This window comes from Macrosteles quadrilineatus, unplaced genomic scaffold (assembly GCF_028750875.1).
Source record: "Macrosteles quadrilineatus isolate MER2022 unplaced genomic scaffold, UCM_ALF_1.0 Scaffold_4__1_contigs__length_99947679, whole genome shotgun sequence".
Lineage (NCBI taxonomy): Eukaryota > Metazoa > Arthropoda > Insecta > Hemiptera > Cicadellidae > Macrosteles > Macrosteles quadrilineatus.
The window spans coordinates 78,050,767-78,071,868 of NW_026542597.1; the positions used below are offsets into that span (position 1 = coordinate 78,050,767).

The window sequence follows — 21,102 nt, forward strand, 5'->3', positions numbered from 1 at the left end:
ATACAACCGATCAAATACAAGATTTAAATAGTTCAATTTGTGGAATTTTATGTTTATCATTCATAAAAAATATTTCTTTCTAAAAATGGATTCATTTACTATAACATTTTCGGGTACAGAGCCAGAGCTAAAGTCAGTGTTCTTTCCTCCCATAGAATTAAATGATGATTATGTAATTGGATTAGTAGATTTTCAAAGTTATAATTCTATATTTAATGTTAAAAAACCTCTAAATACTTTAACATATTACAAAGTAGAGAAAAAAACATTACCAAAGGGAGAGATCTCAGTTGATGATTTAAACCAGTTATTAAATGGTAAACTTAAAGTTATAATAGATAAAAATGGAGAAGCATTAATTAATACTAAATCCAAACTTTTATTCAAAGGGCTTATTCCAAAATTAAATCAACTTAAAGGCAACAAATTAACCATTGGAGAAGGTGATGATGTTTTCTATTATGATCACAATGCTCCAGTTACAATAGAAATTTCTGAAGGAACATATGAGGTGGTTGAGCTTGCAAAGGAAATTCAAAAGCAAATCCCAGACTTTTTCCTTACAGCTAATAATAAAACTATGAAAGCGACATTACTTTCTAGCCACGTGTTTGATTTTACAAAACCATGTTTAGGGTCTGTTTTATTGGGATTTAAAGGTATTTCTACTCCTGGTGTTCAGTTTGAATCTACAAATAAAATAAACATTAATAATGTAAATGTGATTAGAGTAAAATGTAATATTGCAAACGGGTCCTATTTAAACGGCAACAAATCACACACCATACATAGCTTTTATCCAGAAGCTCCTCCTGGCTACAAAATTATTGAAGTTCCAAGAAATATTATATATTTTCCTGTAAACAAGAGAAGTTTAGATGTTGTCAGTATTACATTTGCCGATCAACACGACAAGGCAATTGACTTTAACGGAGAAGAAACTACAATTACTTGTCATATAAAAAAGATATGAGAATTTATAAGAATTTATCTATAAGTGTACAAAATGCTAGGTTCCTAAAATCAATAGGACTAAAGTTAAAATTTTCTATTAATAAAAATGGAAGATTTTCTAGACGTTACAGGGAAATCCCAATTCGACGATAGTGTGGTTAAAATTACAAATCACTCCTATGTTCCCCACAACACTTTAGCAATAAATAATTCTGATGAAATTCGAATATGTATTAATAATCAAGATTTGCTAACTCTCCCATGTAGAAGTTATCTGTATATTAAGGGAGAAATTGAGAATCATGATAAAGGTCATTTTATAAATAATGCATTTGCGTTCTTATTTGATGAAATTAGATACGAAGTTGCAGGTAAAGAAATAGACATTGTAAGAAACCCAGGAATTTCTAGTCTTATGAAAATATTGAGCTCTTACAATAAAACAACTAAATTGTCAAATGTAGCATTTGATTCTGACACAAATTTAAAAGAGTTCCATAAAGGTGGCAAGTTTAGTACATGTTTGCCATTAGAGCTGTTAATGGGTGTATTCGAGGATTTTAATAAGGTATTAGTAAATGTCAAACAAGAATTGGTGTTGAAAAGATCCAAAAATGATTTTAATTGTATATTAACAACCACTAGTGCTCCAGCCAGTGGCACTGCTGATACGATTCCCAAAATTACACTTAACTCAATTCAATGGGTCATGCCACATGTTATACCATCAGATGGAGAGAAGTTACAATTACAAAAGATGTTATTGCAAAATAAAAATTTGCAAATTGCATTTAGAAGTTTAGAGCTGCATGAACTTCCTTCATATCCCAATACTACAAGACATACATGGTCAGTAAAGACATCTTCCAGTTTGGAGAAGCCTAGGTATATTATATTTGGTTTCCAAACAGCTAGGGATAATAGTGCACGAAAAAGAACTGATGAATTTGATCACTGTAAATTAAAAAATCTCAAAGTGTTTCTAAACTCTGAATATTATCCTTATAGTGATTTAAATCTTGACTTTGAAAATGGAGATGTCTCTAAAGCTTATGAGATGTTTATGAGGTTTAGAGAGACTTACTATAATACTATCCCAGATCCTATGATTAGTAGGGCTGAGTTTATGAAGAAATATCCACTAATTGTAATAGACTGTTCTAGACAGAATGAAACAGTGAAGGAAGGAATTGTTGATATTAAATTAGAGATTGAAACTGCAGAAAATGTACCAGCAAATACATCTGCATATTGTTTGATAATACATGACAAAGTGTTTGAGTACAATCCTTTGTCAAATGAGATAAATAAAATGTAAATAAAAGATGAAAAACATTCAACAAGAATTGGTTGACTCTGCAAATCAAATACGAGAAAAATATAGAGCTTTAAAACGTGGCAAGTTTCTAGAGGCTGAAGAGAGGTTCCAAACATTCCAACCTTTAATAGAGCCATTACAAGAATTAAAAAAAATCACATCTATTGGCAAAATAGAGAGGCCTCAAATGGAGATACTCCCAATGACTCCATCTAGAATATCAATGATACCAAGATTACAACCATTACAACCATTACAGCAACCCACTCCACAGAAATTAGATTTTGGACTTTTAGCATCAGACTATTTAGGAAATTACCTCAGTAAAAGTATAGGCCAGTCATATTAGGTAAAAATACCCCTCTACCTGGAAATAATTCCCTAAAAGTGGAAACTTTGCATATGTATAGTACTAGCACCCAGTAACAACATATCAAAAATCAACACTCGTGCATGCTGTGCTACGGCCGCCATCTTGGAAAATGGCGGCCGATTTTCACTTTTTTGACCATATTTCACCAACCGTTGGATGTAAAAAAATATTGTTAATACAAAAGTTGAAGAGCTTAAAAAAATACATATTTTTACTATTTAAACTTTTGTCATATCTCTAACGGTTATCGAGAAAACTTAAATCAATAATAACAAAACTTGAATTTTGTTTGAATTTCTGCAGATCAAGTCGAAAATTCAATTTATCACGATCTTTAATCTCCAAGATTTGATATTTTAGCATACTTATGAATAAAATAAAATACATTTATTAGTTACAAATTATATTTGAACATAATTATTTACAAAGAAAAAAGTAAAACGGTTATTAATATTACATTTTGATTTATTTATCTTGTTCGACCATCTTGGATTCATCAATGTCCACCTCAGGCGAATTCTCGCATGACAATCCCTCACATTTACCACACATTGCTGAACAACGCAGACCTGCCCTTTTGCACTCGCAATAGTCAGAACGACTCTTACAATTGCAAGAAATGACGTGCATAATTCTCTCAGGTGCTGGTGGAAGAGTCGTTGGAAGTGAATTGTCAACCAAACTCCAGCCCCACCGACACGGATCTAAATCATGTCTAAGCCATTTTTGAACTTGGTGATAAACACGGAAGCTGTGTTGGGAAGCAGCAGCTGATGTTGGGGGTAGCGTTGCCAAATCAAAATGTGCTTGCAGCCTTTTCTTAGCAGTGTATTGGTGGTATATATAAAACCTATGCTCATCCAATGTTTTATTCTCTGATCTACCATACAATGCAATGATAAAATTTTATCCTGCTACTGCAATTTGCTCTTTGGTTGCATCTCTGTCATTGAAAACGCTTACTGTTTGTCTAAGCCCGTCGTCTACTCTTTGGTAGCTTGGTGTTTGGCTGATCAGTCTCCTCCGCACAGAATATGCAATGTGTTTTAAGATCGAACGGAATGACATTTCTTCGTAACGTAGCTGGACTAGAATCTCTCTCTGCAAGTTTCCGCTTCCGTGCCTTAATATTTTGCTTTGCAGTGTACTTCTTTCGGCAATTGACGTGCACTGTAATTTGCGTACTTGATGAAAACAGTGTATGAATTCCGTCATTTCTTTCCATACTAGCTTCAACTAGAGAGCTCAGTCCTCTTTTAACTTCAACAATTTCATCTTCTTGTAAACTTGATTTGCATATAACACAGCTTTTGCCCTCCATTAAATGCTTGTGTAATAATAAACATGATACATTTAACTTTCCCTTAATATATTGTTAATGCAATGTAAACACAACAAAACCTCAAAATATTAAGGGGATCCGCCACCTCCAAACCTAATTTTCTTATTTAAGCTAATATTTTCATTTTTCCCTTATTTTTAGTTATTTAGCGTTTATATAATAGGAATATGACCAAAAACATATATATTATATATACATATATCAATTTCGGAGTGGGGGGAAGAAAAGTTTAAATAACTTTTTCATTTATTAATATATTTGAAAAAAGTAAGTATTTTCACGTTCCTTACAACCTACTGTAACTTTAATGATATAATAACCATGGTAACGCAAAAGTTACAAAAATTATAGCAATTTTCATAAAGTATAAAATAGTTTACCTTAAATTTTTACCAAAAATATTTAAAAATATATTTATTTTTGATTGTACAAGGCAATATACCATTAAATATAGTTCATAGTATGGGGGTGATGTGGTAAAAATTTAAATAGGCTAGCTCAAATACTTTTGATTTAATTCAACAAAATGTAAAAAAACACGACTTTTGGGAAATTGCGTCCAAAGTTCGCGAACAGCTGGTTTGCCCAAACCAGCTGGTTACATAATATATTCATATAGGTTAGGTGCATTATATCATTCAAAATGGTAAGTGTTTATATGTAGGATGTGATAAATATGTCATTTTTGTAAATACAAATTATTTACTATATTATAGAGAATATATAGATGATTAAAAAAATAAAACTAAACATCCGAAAATTTATCACTTTTGTTTTGTGGTCAAGGTACCAATAGTAAATATGGCCAGATATGCATGAAACTTCACATGGATATTGTCAAAAGCATAAACAATAAGAAAATGTCATTTTTGGAAAAATGTCAAAAATAAAAAAAAAACTATTTTAGTGGTGGCGGATCCCCTTAAACTTTATTTTTATGATTGTTTACTACTAATTACTTATAATCAGCTGAGCAACACCATTCACCTGTGTATTAATACACCTGTACCTTGTCTCTCTCCATAGAGTAATATTTCCTGCAGTCAGAACATTGCCACACTCCTAACCAAACTTCTGACCATACATAGAAGCGTAGTAATCAGTGAATCTGATTTTACGTATATATCTAAATATATAAAACTCAATGCCTTCAAAAATGTCAGAAAACTTTAAAACCTAGGGGACAATTTTAGTGTTTAATTGCCAAAAATCAAACAAGGTGTTGTCATTATTAATTTATTATTGTTATTATTACGTTTTTCTCGATAACCGTTAGAGATATGACAAAAGTTTAAATAGTAAAAATATGTATTTTTTTAAGCTCTTCAACTTTTGTATTAACAATATTTTTGTACATCCAACGGTTAGTGTAACATGGTCAAAAAAGTGAAAATCGGCCGCCATTTTCCAAGATGGCGGCCGTAGCACAGCATGCACGAGTGTTGATTTTTGATATGTTGTTACTAGGTGCTAGTACTATATATATGCAAAGTTTCCCCTTTTAGGGAATTATTTCTACGTAATATCCTAATATGACTGGACTAGTAGTATGACAGACACTACATATGGTATTAGACGAGAAGCAAATAAATTTTTTATTGGAAATAAGGAAGTTGATATTGCCAATGATGATGTTACAGTTGCAAATAAAAACTACAAGGGGACAACAGGCTTGTGGCAGTTGTTAACTTTAAAAGAACCTGAGGATTATACTCAGGCTGATTTGCAAAATTATAAAGAGATTTTGGAAGCTACAAATGGACATTTAAAGAGTTACAAAGACGGTGCACCAATTTCAAGTAATAGACATACTAAATATCTTAATATAATTACACCACTATTTAAATCTGTTGGTGAAGGTTTGAGACAAGTGACTGGTAATAAAATAGACTATATTTATTGGGATGATCCTAATGAGCTTGTAGATAGGTTAAGACTTCTTTGGCTACGTCACCAAGCCGGTAACTCAGGAGTAGACAATGAAATAGATTCCATTATTGAGGAATTGAGAGAAAGTGGAATTATTTATTAAATAAAAATATGTTTATAGATAAATTTTATCGTTTATATAATCCATATAATAAGCCTGCAGAACCCAGGGCTAGTAATGAACCTACTTTAAATTTACAAGACAATAGTTGGAATTGTTTAAACCGTAAAATTGGTAATGTTAAAGATGGGGAGTTTGTAGATGATGTATCAACTTTGGGTCAGACATTAACTAGAAAAGGTGATGTATTTTTACAAGGTAAAACTAAATATGAGTTTTTAGAATCTAAGAATAAAAATTGGAATGCTAAAAAACAGAAAATTACTAATGTGGAAAAGGGTGAAAGTTTAGATGATGTGCCCACTTTACAACAGACTTTAATACGTAAAGATGGTGGTACATTTGTACAAGACAATAATAATTTTGAATTTTTAGAATCAGAAAATGGTGTTTGGAATGCTAAGAAACGGAAAATTACTAATGTGGAAAAGGGTGAAAGTTTAGATGATGTGCCCACTTTACAACAGACTTTAATACGAAAAGAAGATGGTAAATTTGTACAAGACGATAATAATTATGAATTTTTAGAATCAGAGAATGGTGTTTGGAATGCTAAGAAACAGAAACTTAGCAATTTAATGGAAGGTACAGATAGTAAAGATGCTGTGAATGTTTCACAAGTTCCAAAAATGGAAGCAGGCTATTGGGATTTTAATAATAAAAGGTTAGTATGTGTTAAACCTGCCATTGATGACACTGACTGTGTTACAAAAGAACAGACTATAACTTTTGATAAAAAAGAAAAATGTTGGGATGCCAAAAAACAATATATAAGAAATCTGCCGATGGGGGAATATTTAGATGATATTTGTTTAATGTCACAAGCTATGTATTATGATGGATCAAAATTTGTATATGCAGGAAGAAAATTTAATTTGATGGAATACAATCCTGATTTATTAGTTGCCGACCCTACATCTTTGAGCGGATTTAAGTATATAGATAATAGACCATATATACCAGAAAACTATGTATTTAAAAGAATGGAAGATAATCTATTGATTGGGGCTAATGGTAATATATTTACAGTACAAGGAAAGAATGATGTTATAAAAAATGAATGAAATTGCATACGAACTTCATAAGCCTGCAAGAAAGAATTTCATTAGAAGGTCTTTTAAAGTATTAGGTATAAACGAAACTGTACAAATAGATTTAATTGATATGCAAAACTATGCTAGAGAGAATTCTGGCAATAAATATATTTTAACTTTAATAGATACATTTTCTAAAAAAGCTTATGCTGCTCCACTAAAGAATAAGACAGGGTTGGTGGTTACAGAAGCCATTAAAACCATTCTACCCAAGGGGGTTAAAAACATTCAATCCGACAATGGAAAAGAATTTTTTAATCAATATTTTAGCAAACTAATGAAAAAATTAAATATTAATCACTATCACACATTTTCTACAACTAAGGCTGCAATTGTGGAGAGGTTTCAGAGAACTTTAAAGAATTGGTTATATAGAGAATTTAGTGCTCAGGGAAGTTATAAATGGTTGGATTTACTTCCAAAGTTAATTCGAAAATATAATAATAAGGTGCATAGATCTATAGGAATGAAGCCTAACCAAGTGAATATTAAGAATAGTAAATATGTGCATGAGAGGTTGACTTCTAAAGTAGTGCAAGTTAAAAAGGCAAGATATAGGGTAGGTGATAGCGTAAGGATTTCCAAGTATAAACATGTTTTTAGTAAAGGATATACCCCGAATTGGACAGGGGAGCTATTTACAATAGCAGAAGTAAAGAATACAAAGCCTGTGACTTATATCTTGAAAGATGAAAATGGTAATATAATCAGGGGAGGCTTCTATACAGAGGAATTGTTAAAGACCAAGTATAAAGACATGTATTTGATAGAAAAGGTTATTAGGAGAAAAGGTGATTTATTATATGTCAAATGGCTTGGGTTCCCAAGTAGCCAGAATTCATGGATTTCCACTAAGGATGTCCAAGGGAGCGCGCCATGAGCCGGGAGCGCGCCCGAGTTCGCGTACAAACCTCGCACTGTCAAGTTGATGATTTTGAGAATATACATGTGAATGGATGTGGATTTGAAATAGTAATGGAGTTGTACAATGGTATTGAACATTTATATAGGCTTGTATAGGCCGAGAGCTGGATTTTTAAAAAAGTGGTCAAAAAAAGCTCACCATGTTATTCTTATGGGGAAAACGTGCCTAAAGTGGCGTTAAACCCCTATATTGCCTCTACTCTACATTTACACTTGTAAGGGTCAATAAATATAAGAAATAGCTTTTTTAGCTTAATATCGAATATATTTATGGGGAATAAGTAAGAAATAAGGTTTGACAATTATATAGGGATATTTAGGCAAAGATCAGGATTTTTGGTTTTAGTGGCCAAAAAATGATCCCATGTTATTTCTTATGGGAAAACGTGCCCCAAGTGCCGTCTCTTTGCCAGTTCACCACTACTGGCGGAATTTGAACGTGCAACTTCTGAGATTGATGTACCACGTTCTACTACTAGACCAGCGTGCTCTCCTCATATAAAAAGTACAACATTATCCACCACTTATTCAGTTAAGTAAAGAACAGCTGTCCATAATTTAATTACTGACAATTTATAATATCCATCAACATAAATTGAGTGAGGAAATAAAAACTATATTAACCTTTCTAACAATTCACTCCAAACGAATCAAAAACGTTAAAAAAGAGCTATCAGAGTTTTAATTGAACAAATGTCAAAGGTAAAAGCGATGTTACAACCTTAAATCAATTAAATAGAACTCTCTAAAAAAATAAACTCTGTCGATTTCCTCTACTACAATATACATTTCCCATCGGGTTGTTAAAGAAATTGACTCAGCTCAATGCTTTTACAGTCAGTCCATATGGACGTTTGAAACACATCTTTGAACATGGACTAATTATTGGAAACTCCAAAACAAACACTGATTCAGCAAATATGTAAGCAAATTGTTTTATTGACAATATTAACTAGTCGTCAACAAAATTTTGTGGTAAAACATAGTTCTCATTTAAGTTATGATGTGAACGGCAATGAAATATATGTAATTTGAGCTCATTGAATTTGTTAAGGCTATCCTACATTTTTATAAATAAAACCCCACGTTTAAAGATATATTTCCTTAACATGAAATACGATATGATAATTAATTTGAACGTGAGAATCGTAGATAAAATGAAAACTAAACTAATACTAAATCATTTCTGTTTAAGGGTTGAAGAAAATTTTTAGGTTTATCCCCTATGTATCGATAGTGTTTTTTCATGGTTAATCTATTTTCAGATATTTCACAACTCAAAACTATTTTAAGCTGAAAAAATACTTGTAAACGATTGAATTTACTCTAAAACCATACCCTGAAAACCTAAAGAACACACAGCAAAATGCAGCCCAACCCTAACAACAAACATCAAACAAAAATAATAAATGCATCTGCGCACTCAAATTTAACCGGACACGACCCACAAATTAAAACAGGTTTCAGGTATTTCAATAAAAGGAGAATTCCAAAGGAAAAAAATAGAATATTACAAGTTGATAAACAATGGACAAAGAAAATAATAATTCACAAACTACAGTACATAGCCTACATCAAAAGTATAGAATTAACATTTTATTAACTTTATTTATTGTGCAATTACTTTCAATTAAGTAAACAACTATTGGAAAGATATTTGTTGCAAACGATAAATGTTGTAAACAAGTCCAACTTTGGACTAGGAAAAAACGGGGAAGCATTGAATATTTATTTACATTCTACTGTTTATTTAACGGTTCATTTCACTAAAAAAACAAACTGGAATATTGACATAACCCAATAACGCTGCAATAAAGCCAATCCAACGTCACAAGACTTTATTGGATTCAACTCAAACCTGTCACAAGGAATTGTTGGAGAAGATTTAGCGGGAAATCCTGTTAGCGAGAAAAACTTTGCTGATAGTAGGTGAAATGAACATTCTAAGTGATTAATCTGTAGAATGATAACTAATAATATCAGAGCACAAATTGATAACTCTCAACGTTTCGCAACAGAATTCGAAATGTAAGGTTAGAGGTGGGTTAAGTACGTCTAAATGTACGGTTTAGCCGTGTTTAAGATAATTTAAACCACAACGTAAATTTCAATAACGGATATTTTTCCGAGACGTGTGAAAAAGCATTGTTGCTCACTACGATGTAAAATAAATGGTAGCATTTACGAATTTTAGAACAGAAAAAGCATGGATCATAAACATAAAAAAATGACGTCACTGACCCTAATATTACGCTAATAACCATAACAGCTGGTTTGGACGTTTTTGACAGGTGATTTGGACGTTTTGACACTTCTACTTCAATGATAATACAAACATGTATACTTTCAGGACAGTGACGTCATTTGTTTATGTTTTTAACCATTCCGTTTCCGTTCTTTTATCCGCGGTAGTATTTGTTCTATTATATTAATCTGAATATAATTTTTCTTCTTGTATTTAATTATTATAGAGCAGTAAACTCGTATATGGCTTGTTATGAACATATAATTATTTTGTTTACGGTTTCCTTGTCGATGCGTAGCCGACATTGCACAAGGCCCCATTTATAACATTTCTTTAAACTAGATTTCTTTACTAAAATATACTGTCTCTCGAACAGCGCCTGGCACAAATTTATATTTTTATTTTAATCCTAAAACTTAGAGGAAATCCTAAATTATTGTACAAGCAAACCATATTCATACAAATAGGATACATAGTCCCCTAGCGAGCATTTCGGAACTGTTTTAACTAACACGGACTTTACCCAAAACGGAAATTCATCCAGAACAAAATACTTCAGTATCGTCGGCGACTACAACATTCGTTCATAATTCACACAGATCTCTCGGAGATCAATACACTACTTTGTATCCACAGATTCGTTATCTCACCCGGTAGTCGGCTACAACGTAGCCAGAGTTCTGATATTGCAACATCAGTCACAAAGTTATCAACCATGTTAACAAGCTTATCAGAAGAGGTTACAGTGTACAAGTTGCACAACCTGTCTTTTAACGGACCAGAGCTTGTTTGGCTGAAAAACATCACTTTGGTTCTTGGTTGTTAGCCTATATAGATTGGGCACATATTATTATGACCAACCAGAGTTTAATTATATTGTAAGGAATGCCTGTTCCTAAAATGGACAAAGTTGTTAATTTTTTAATTTTGTGTTTCATTAATTCAAGAACTTTTAGTTTGGATACAATTAAAAAGTGGTTGTCGGTATATTTTTGAAGAAGATTTTTAAGGTGAGCTCTTTGCAGTTTGTAATTCTGAATAGCTTTAAACCATTACTATAGATTAAACATACTCCCTAAGGGAGTTACTAAGGGAGTATGTTTAATCTATGCCAATACCGTCAACAATATTCCAAGTGGTAAAAAGTTTAGCATTGACTGTAGATGTATAATTAATAGTTACGATACATCTGATCTTTGTTAACTTTAAGTGGATTAGTTCAATGGAGTGCATGCAGGGGGTACTGAAATATTTAAACGTTAATCACTATAATATTGAAAATTAGTGTTATTGCATGTCATAGTAGTACTGTATCTTAAGGTGATCATAATATATTTATATACTACCTAGTCCTTTTTAAAACTAATCTAAAGTTTAAGTTGGTTGTTTAATTAAGCCTGCATCAGAGTTCACCTATTATTACGGCTACAGATTTCCATTATACATATGCTTGTAAAACAAATAATTAACCAAACAGAAATGAAAGGTAAATTAATCTACATCTCACATTTATGTTACCGGTATGCCCACATTAGGATAAACAAATTATAAAAAAATGACGACAGAAGCTGGTATAGATGGTATTTCTAATTAAAAAATATAGAGTTACAAAGATCCTGGCTCAAAATCTCGACAAACAAAAAGAAGATCCGATTAATCTTCTTGTATACCAGAATCAGGCATTAATTCATGGATTTCCGGGCGGCGTGGTTGATAAGGAAAAGGAGGTCCATATGACGTAAGGACATTGACCTTGACCCTGATAAGGTTCTGGGAATGTCTAGAGTGCTGGAGGGCGCGGAGGGCGCCCGCATTATACTGATAACACAGGAATGATAATAATTGAAGGTCATCAAGGTCGGGTCGCCAAGGAATCTGATCTCTAGTCTGACGGGCGCGCAGTGAAAAGTTATTCTATTTTGTACTGTATCTTGTCTTGTGAATGCCAATTACTAATTTGCCATGCAAATGCAACTGTTTGTGCTATAAGTCTGATAGAAACCCAATGATATAGGGCACTGCAAGTACATTTATCATCCGATTGTAACATCTAAAGTATGTTTTGATGTGCGTTGATTACGTTTTGGTATTCTTATAATGTCCCTAGATTAACAGAACAGTAGGTTTTGAAATTTGTTTAAAATTCTCATTGTTTAAAATCAGAGAACGAGATATAGTTTAAAAATTGTTTGATTTAGTTACAATAATTTTAATTTCTGTTGAATAGCGAGTGACAGTAACCACAAAACAGGACTCTACACAAACAGGACAGAGATATATCGTGAAAAAGTTTTAGTTCTTTTCCACAGGATGCGTCGATCGTAGGAGAGGGCATTAAGATTATGTGTAGCTGAACTAATGGATTAATATACTACTACACATAATGAATAAATCAAACGTGGACATTAAAGTTAAATTACAAATACCAGGAGCAATAACCAGACACATTTAATGCTCTGATGATTCGCGTCTGGAATTTCATCTGGGAGATTCCTCGGTCAAAACACAGGATGGTGTTGAATAAAGTGCTTGTGTGGAAGAAATAATATAGGGCAGTAAGTGGAGAAATATATATATATTTAGCCTATTTATTCACGTGTAGAATGGTATTTTAGTTGTGTTCACGAAAGCTAGAACGTACATTCAAAGTGGTCTAAGGTTGAATATTGATAAACATTCCAAATTATTTAAAATGTATTACTATTTTTTTACAGAAACAATGTAGTTGATTTGGTTGAATTGCTTTGCCTAAAAGGTTGCTGTTAATCCTACAGAAATCAAGTACGAATAATAATGATAATTTCTGCTTTTTGTGTCTTATAGAAATTCTTACAGATTTACATTGTAAGATTGCATAATAAATGTACACAGTTCGTCGTCATAAAAAATCAAATCATTCCATACAAACTAGCTGGACTAAATTCATAGAACTGTTTACATGTAAGTTTCCAAATCATCAAATTTGAAAAATCGAATAGCTTTAACTTATATTATTTAAACTTAGATCGCAGCTAGGAAAAATCATGTAATTACGACAATTTTGCAGTTAGTCGCCTTAAATAAATTAAATAAATATACATTGTATAATTTAGCAGTTGGTAGTTTTAAAAAAATCATGCAGTAGCCTAATTTGTTTGATTTTAAAAAATGTAGCCACAGACTCACACCAAGGAATAAAAAAATGTAACATAGTCAGATAAAATGTATCGTCATATCCATTGCAATACGATAAAACACCACCCCCACAGTACAAAAATACACTCAGTACAGTAGTTCCGTATTTGATAGCAGGGACCGGCTCGCGATATTCTCATTTCTCACATCTCAATGTAACGTCCTTTGATGTCTTTGTTACATCTTTACTTGTCACCACCAGACTTATCCCAACTTTTATCATCTTTGATCAACCAGCGTTTTGACAACTTCAACTCGCGCAGACTTCTACGATTACGACTTGTTTACTTATTTTCTGTCATTACCTCAAAATGTATGCTTAAAAATTGTTCCAACTGTCGATATTGTGTTTCAATGGATGGGGGAGCAGTGGTTTTTCACTTTTTGAGGTTATAGCCCGGCAATAGTTTCTGCATTACTCCAAGCTAGGTCTGGAGAACGTCGAGGGAATACGACTTGGATAAAAATCCTTTCGGTGGATTCAGACCCGCGACCTTGGGGACCGAAGTCCCGCGCTCTACCACTACACCAGCTCGCAATGCAACTCGATCCAGTTGGCTGGGTGAACAGAAAGAAATTAGAGCATACTGTTCATGAAGTTATAAATGCATACCTAATGTTTGATGGAAATACAACTGGGAGTATTGGAACCGAAATACGAGTAAAGGATGAGTGAAGAATTTAGTTAGATATCTTGAATATTTAATTACATTTTTACCTCAGTTAAGACCATTTAGTACCCATCAAGGATAACCAAGTCCAATTTCGAACCACCAAAAGGCTACCAACTCCTCAGGATCGAATCCGTTACCCTCTGGATTAGAAAGGTGAGCACTTTAGCCAATAAGTAACCCAGATTTAAGTGTGCATGACAATACACAGAATAATTAAGGGTAAACCAAACAAAAGTATTCCTCAGTTTATTGTGAATGTAATAAGTAACGCAATGTTTGTTTAACAATTACTAAAAATAAAATTACAGTTGATAAAAAAATGTCGAGTTAATTTCAGGTGTAATTGGGAAATAATTAGTGTAATACGTAAACAAATGACGAATTTACCCGTGAGCCATCACGGTTAACGATAGCTTAGACTCGAGTTTGATGGATAACTAATCGTACAGTTTGCCGCGGATGGATTACAACTTTTAATTAACCATCCAAATTTATGAATTATGACATTCATAGCCTATAATCCCCAGCAATGTTTACATAACAATATAGGTTTAATTCATTTTTTATTTAATTATTTTAGACCCTCGATTTCCGCGAAAATATAGCGTGACGAATTTAACGTATCACGCTTGACCTGAATTGTTTGTTTAATTCCCTTATTACACGCAATATTTCGTTTTAATCCGATCAGTTTATTTCGTACTTGTTAAAAAACCACAAGTACCAAGAAAACTTTTAAATTTAATGAGAATGATTAATGCAAACAATGATATCTAAATTAAAATTAAATTTTAAATTATTAGGTCTATGTAATCTTTAGGTGTTTAGTGGAGAACCCCCCTGTGAAGTAGCTAGTATGTTGAGGATCAAATAAATATCTAAGTGGTACCCGTACTCCGGGTGGAGAATTAAAAGTAGTACTGTAAAATCAGAAAAAGAAGGAATCATGATAGACTGAAAAATAACTTATTCACGAAGTTAGTTTCTCTTAGCGCTGCCGAACTGTGTGTAAAGTGTAAGTTTACAGAAAACCACGACTGATGTTCATAAGTTTGCCTCTCCGATCACGGATTTTTCCTCATAAAATATATTCATCTAAGAAACGCGATGAGCTAATAACTTTTCATGTAACTTATAACTACTGTATGAAACATCAATACAGGATTTTTAGTATTTATTTGTTCGTGATTCAACATCAGTGATCTTGTGAACGTTTTAGTAAGAGAACAGCCCAAACTCTGGTCTTATTACTATACAGGGTGTCCCGGAACTCTCTACCAATATTTTAGGACATTGATCCTGGGTAAGAAACGTACCTAAATATCATATTTAAATTGTCCGGAAGTCCTTAGTTACTCACACAGCCGCCATTTTGTTTTTTTCAGTTATTATTTTTTTTCTAAAGAATGGTTGAGGCTGTGGTTTCCTAGACGCGTATTAGATGCGCAGCGTATTAGATGCGCTGCGGCTTTTATCCAGGTCCTAAAACGCAGCCGACGTCAGTGGTTTCCTAGACTGCGTACAATACACACGGTTCGTGCGTATTGTACAAATTGTAACATGAGTTCACGAGAGAGATTGCTAGCGGCTGCTCTATTATTATATGATGACATCGATAATGACATTGATATTTTGGCAGTACAAGCTTCGAAGAAGCGTAAGCAGTGCAGTGAAATGATCAAGAAAAGAGACAGTGAAGGTGCTTATAATTTATTAGTGACCAAACATCTGGTAGACAGTGAAGTGAAGTTTAAAGAGTACTTTAGATTTACTAAAGAGCAGTTTAACTTTCTGGCTAACATAATAAAGAACGACTGTTCTATGGATCCAACTAACCGGGTTAACAATCCGATTTCTCCTGAAATGAAACTGGCAGTTACTTTAAGGTAGGTGTTAATTTAATTCCATACATACTTATTAAAATTCTTACAGCTTAATAAAAAGTAGCATTCATAACATTTGGTTGTACTTGACTCAAGGATAGTAATAAGTCAATATATTTTCGATTAACATGTTTATTTGTATAAAAAGTAGTACATTCAGATCAAACATTAAACATTATAGTAACTAAACAGTTTGAAAATACTCGTCCGAAATTGAAAATTTAAACTCACAAATTTAGAATAAAGTTGTACAACATAATACGCTGTGCAAATTCTAAGTTAATGAGGAAAACATAAGTAGTTATTGTCCTTTAATGAATCAGAGCTTAGCCTACTAAACAATTGAAGAACATTTTGGTAGTTAATGATTATATAATTACTAAGCTTTCAGCTACCTTTTTTAAAAACGTGGGAACATAATCTCGGTGTCACTATATTGGTGATTAGTTGAATTTGGACTGTATGCGCTGAGTGACATAGAAGAAGAAGACCTTGAAGGAGTGTAGTTAAACGTATCGAAATTATTCACAGCTTGATGGCGTACTTCTATGTCACTAACCACATTGAAAATCTTTCTCTTGGCCTCAGCTTTTTCTGCTGGTGTAAATTGTTTGATTGTTGAACTGATGGACTTTAAGAAAATGTCAATATCATCTTCCTCAAGTGTAACCTGAGGCGTAATGAGTTTTTCAATTGTTTTCATCAACTGTCCTTGAGTTTCTTCTTTCCGTTTCATCATCTCAACGATGGGATTGCTCTTTACTTTCTTCACAGATTTTACATTTTTTAATCCTAAAGAAGGTGTGTTACCGCATTCGTCCTGAACACCTGTGCAGTCGTCCTGTGTTGAGGTACCGGGAAAGTTGGCTTCCTCGTTTGTTTCTGTACCCTCTTCTTCGACAATAGTCACGTCCAGTACATTCTCCGGACCAGTTGGATCGTCAAGCTCCTCTGTATTAGTAAATCCCCTGAAAAAATATAAAAACACTGTAAGCACTGAGTGGTTATCAGAAGGGGAGGGTCCCGCGTGGGGAGCGATGACCTTGACACTGCTCTAGCTACACCATTGCCGCCTAGACACTGCAACACTGGCTAGGCACTAGGCAGTACGACGGACAGACAGACAGACACCGGACGTGCATGTCTAAATATAGAGACACTTTAAAACAATCACCCTTCCCGCCAAAACCCGCTATAATATAACCTACGATGTTTTTTCCCTCACGGAGTAGGATAATTAGCATACAGTTCGGAGTAGTTGAGATATTTCGGCGTGTAGATATATTTAACCTATCAATTCTAATGATACTATTAATACACACCCATTACTGGTTATCCTTTTGGTTAGTACATTTCAATTACATTAAATTTGCATAGTTATTAAACAGTATTTCAGTAGGCTAAATGTAAATTAATAGGAACAAACCTTTTCCGGTCATTACCCCGGATATCCAAAAGTTCATTGAATTGTAAATAACCCCTCATTTTTAAAGTTATGATACACTTATAGGGCCTTCATGCACATAATTAAACAATGATTATTCCATAAAACTTACTGTCGCTCATCTTCTACGTCATCGAGGAAGCGTAATCTATCCCAATAGGTCGCTCTTCTTTTCTTCGCAGGCTGACCTGTTCCGGAAATTTCAGTTTTTCTGTGACGTTTAAAATTGTCTCTTATAGTTCGCCACCTGGCCTTGCACTGCTCTCCTGAAAAAGAATGTAATATAGGTTGCGCTACAAATTATGCAAAAAGCTAAAATGTTGTAACTATACAAATGGTTGGGATATTATTTGTGTAGCTTTTGAATATTGTTTCAGATTTTTGGCAACTGGCGAATCGCTAAGGTCGATGGCGTTCTCATACAGAATTTCACATAGTGCGATATCGAAATTTGTGCCTCAAGTCCTAACATCATTGAAAAATGGTTTGCAAGACACGTTCCTTCCTCCAGCATCTCAAATTAACTGGAATGAAAAGGCCCAAGAGTTTTGGGATCGTTGGCAGTTTCCAAACTGTGTAGCAGGTATCGATGGAAAACATGTCAGAATCATATCTCCCGACAATTCTGGAAGTCTTTTTCATAACTTTAAAGGATTTTTCTCCATCGTTCTATTTGCTATGGTTGATGCCAATTGCAAATTTCTCCTCATTGATGTTGGTTCCTATGGGAAAGAAGGAGATGCAGGAATCTTCCAAAAGTCATTAATGGGAAGCAAGGTGTCGAACGGGGAATTTTTCCCTCCACCTCAACATTTGCCAGCCTCAGACATCAACCTGCCTCACGTTATTGTAGGCGATGAGGCATTCAGGCTGGACAAGCATGTTATGAAACCTTTCACCCAAAAACAAGCCGTAGCAGACTCATGTAAGAGGAACTACAATTACGCCTTATGCAGAGCTCGAAGAGTAACGGAGAGTGCATTTGGAATAATGTGTGTTGTGTTTAGGATCTTCTTTACACCAATAAATTTGAAACCTGAGACGGTGGATCTGGTGGTATTTGTGTGTTGTTGCCTACACAACATGCTGAGGAACGAGTTCATCGCGAACAATCCCCAAACTCAAACAAATGTCGTGGTGGATGAGGTTCCAACAAGCAATATGTTACCATTGGCTGGCACCGGAGGATTTGCTAAATCTGAAGGTTTCAAAGTGAGGAGTAGGTTTATGGAGTTTTTTAACAGTGCGTATTATAAAAAACATGTGGAAGAATGGCAAAAACAAAAGAAAAGTGCATGATTAGGAACTGTATGTGGCCTCAATGATGTTTTACCTGTAGTTAAAGCAAACATGTTCATTTAAAATGCAAATAAATAAATGTTGGTTTACTCTCTCTAGCTTTGCTTTTATTTTTACTATATTTACCTACTCGAGGTTTACTGAGTCAGTGAAAAAACCTTTTACAATATAACAATATTCTATCTATGTACCTGAACAACAAATATATAATCTTCTGTTATATTCAAAATGGGATTTCAATGGTATTACAATAAAATGTGGAATGTGCTTGTGGTCTAGGATACTGATGAGTTGACAATAATTAATACAAATTAATTGTAGTAAACATCTAACAAGGGAATTAAATATTAAATAACACACTATGGGGAAATTAACACTGCACAATGAATGATATGAAATGCAACACGGTAAACACTATAGATGTATATGAACAACGTACCTGATTTATTCAGCGAAATTCCTATTCTCTTCCATTTCAGATCCTTCTTCACATTAGACTTATAGTCAGGATGGCTTAACTTCCATAATATTTCATTGGAAGAAACGAACTCTATCAATTCTTCGTCGTCGTTATTAGTAAATTTTGCCTTGGAGGCAACATTTACATCCGAATCCGAAACACAAGACATCGTCTAATACGCAGCGTAACTCAGATTCGACTGCTCTGAAAGCAGTCGGCCAAAAACGCAGCTATTGGTGCGCGCGTATTAGATGCGCGCGCATTAGATACGCAGCCTTGGAAACCGCTTACACGCAACTCCATAAGACAAGTGTGCTGCGTCTTAGATGCGCACGCGCTGCGCATCTAATGCGCGTCTAGGAAACCACAGCCTAAACATACGAAATGGAAACTTTGCACAAGCATTTATGACAACTAGACAAAGCTACAAAAAAAATATGAAGATTTTTAAAATTCATAAAACAAAATGGCGGCCATTTAAAATTTTCTTTCTTAAATAACTAAAAAACCATTGATTTTACAAAAAATTTAAATGACCGCCATTTTGTTTTATGAATTTGAAAAATCTTCATAATTTTTTGGTAGCTTTGTCTAGTTGTCCTAAATGTTTGTGAACAGTTTCCATTTCGTATGTTTAACCATTCTTTAGAAAAAAATTAATAACTGAAAAAAACAAAATGGCGGCTGTGTGAGTAACTAAGGACTTCCGAACAATTTAAATATGATATTTAGTTATGTTTCTTACCCAGGATCAATGCCCTATAATATTGGTAGAGAGTTCCGGGACACCCTGTATAACGTACCTTTTATTAGATAACACTAGAAATTATTAGCCCAGTGATAAACAACCTGGATCAAGAATTGATTCTCATGTGGAAACGGAAGAAACATATCAATATAAAATACCCCCGCCGCAGCAAACCTGCAGACTAAGCGAATTTCCATATGTCTGATTGGATTTACACTAAAATGTCTACTTAAAAATTTAACATTTATTTCCTATTTAAATAGAATTATTTTAACAGGTACGGTACCGGTACTTAGGTTTGCTGCATCAGGGAGGGTAAAACTTTTTTTTCTAAAATGTTAATAGTTAGTAAGAAATAAAAACATTTTCCAAATTTGATCAAAATATGTTCATAAACAAGCAAACTACAACAGTTTACTCATTCTCCATAAGTATAACATGGGAATTTAAAATTTACATTTTTTTGGAATTTTCTCCGTAACCATTAGGCGCATAGTAACACTTCAATATACTAAATTATTTGTTTTTTTAAGCTCTACAAAATGGTTTGAAAATATTTTGCAAAATTTTATTTTTTTTGGGTCAAAAATGGGAAAAACCTATTTTTACCCCATAAAACCCCCCGTAAACCCCCGTTCCCATATAGTCCGGTAATTAAAGAGAAATATATAGCGGAGGTTCAACAAAATTGATTCAAAAGGTTTTTCAACGGATTTCATTAGTTTTATACCTCCACACAACACAAAAAAAAGTCTACCAAAATCTGACTTGGGGAAGTACCTGAATTATGGTATTTAAATTAAAATAATAATTTCTCCATGAAAAAAAATAGATAAAAATATTGTTGCTATATATAGGTTGTAGTATATCGTTTTTAATGTTTTGAAGGGTGGGGAAACTAAATATGCAACTTAAAATGTGATTTGACGTCAATTGACACCACAAAATGGCCGCCAAAATAGATTCATGGGGAAAAAACTAAAATAAAACTTACTTTTAGATATAGGGTGTAGTATATTGAATTCAATGTTTACAAGGGTGGCAAAACCAAAAATGCAACTTAAAATATGATTGTATAAAATATAAGGTCATAAGAAGAAATCACAAAAATACGCCCCAT

At 33.4% G+C, this 21,102-nt stretch overlaps 1 protein-coding gene across 2 annotated transcripts in view; it reads right to left on the reverse strand.

Annotated features, from left to right (window-relative positions):
- LOC128993491 (5'-AMP-activated protein kinase subunit gamma-2-like) overlaps positions 1-21,102 on the reverse strand; it is a 326,963-nt gene that overhangs the window by 75,416 nt on the left and 230,445 nt on the right. The gene's annotated exons all lie outside the window — the stretch shown is intronic.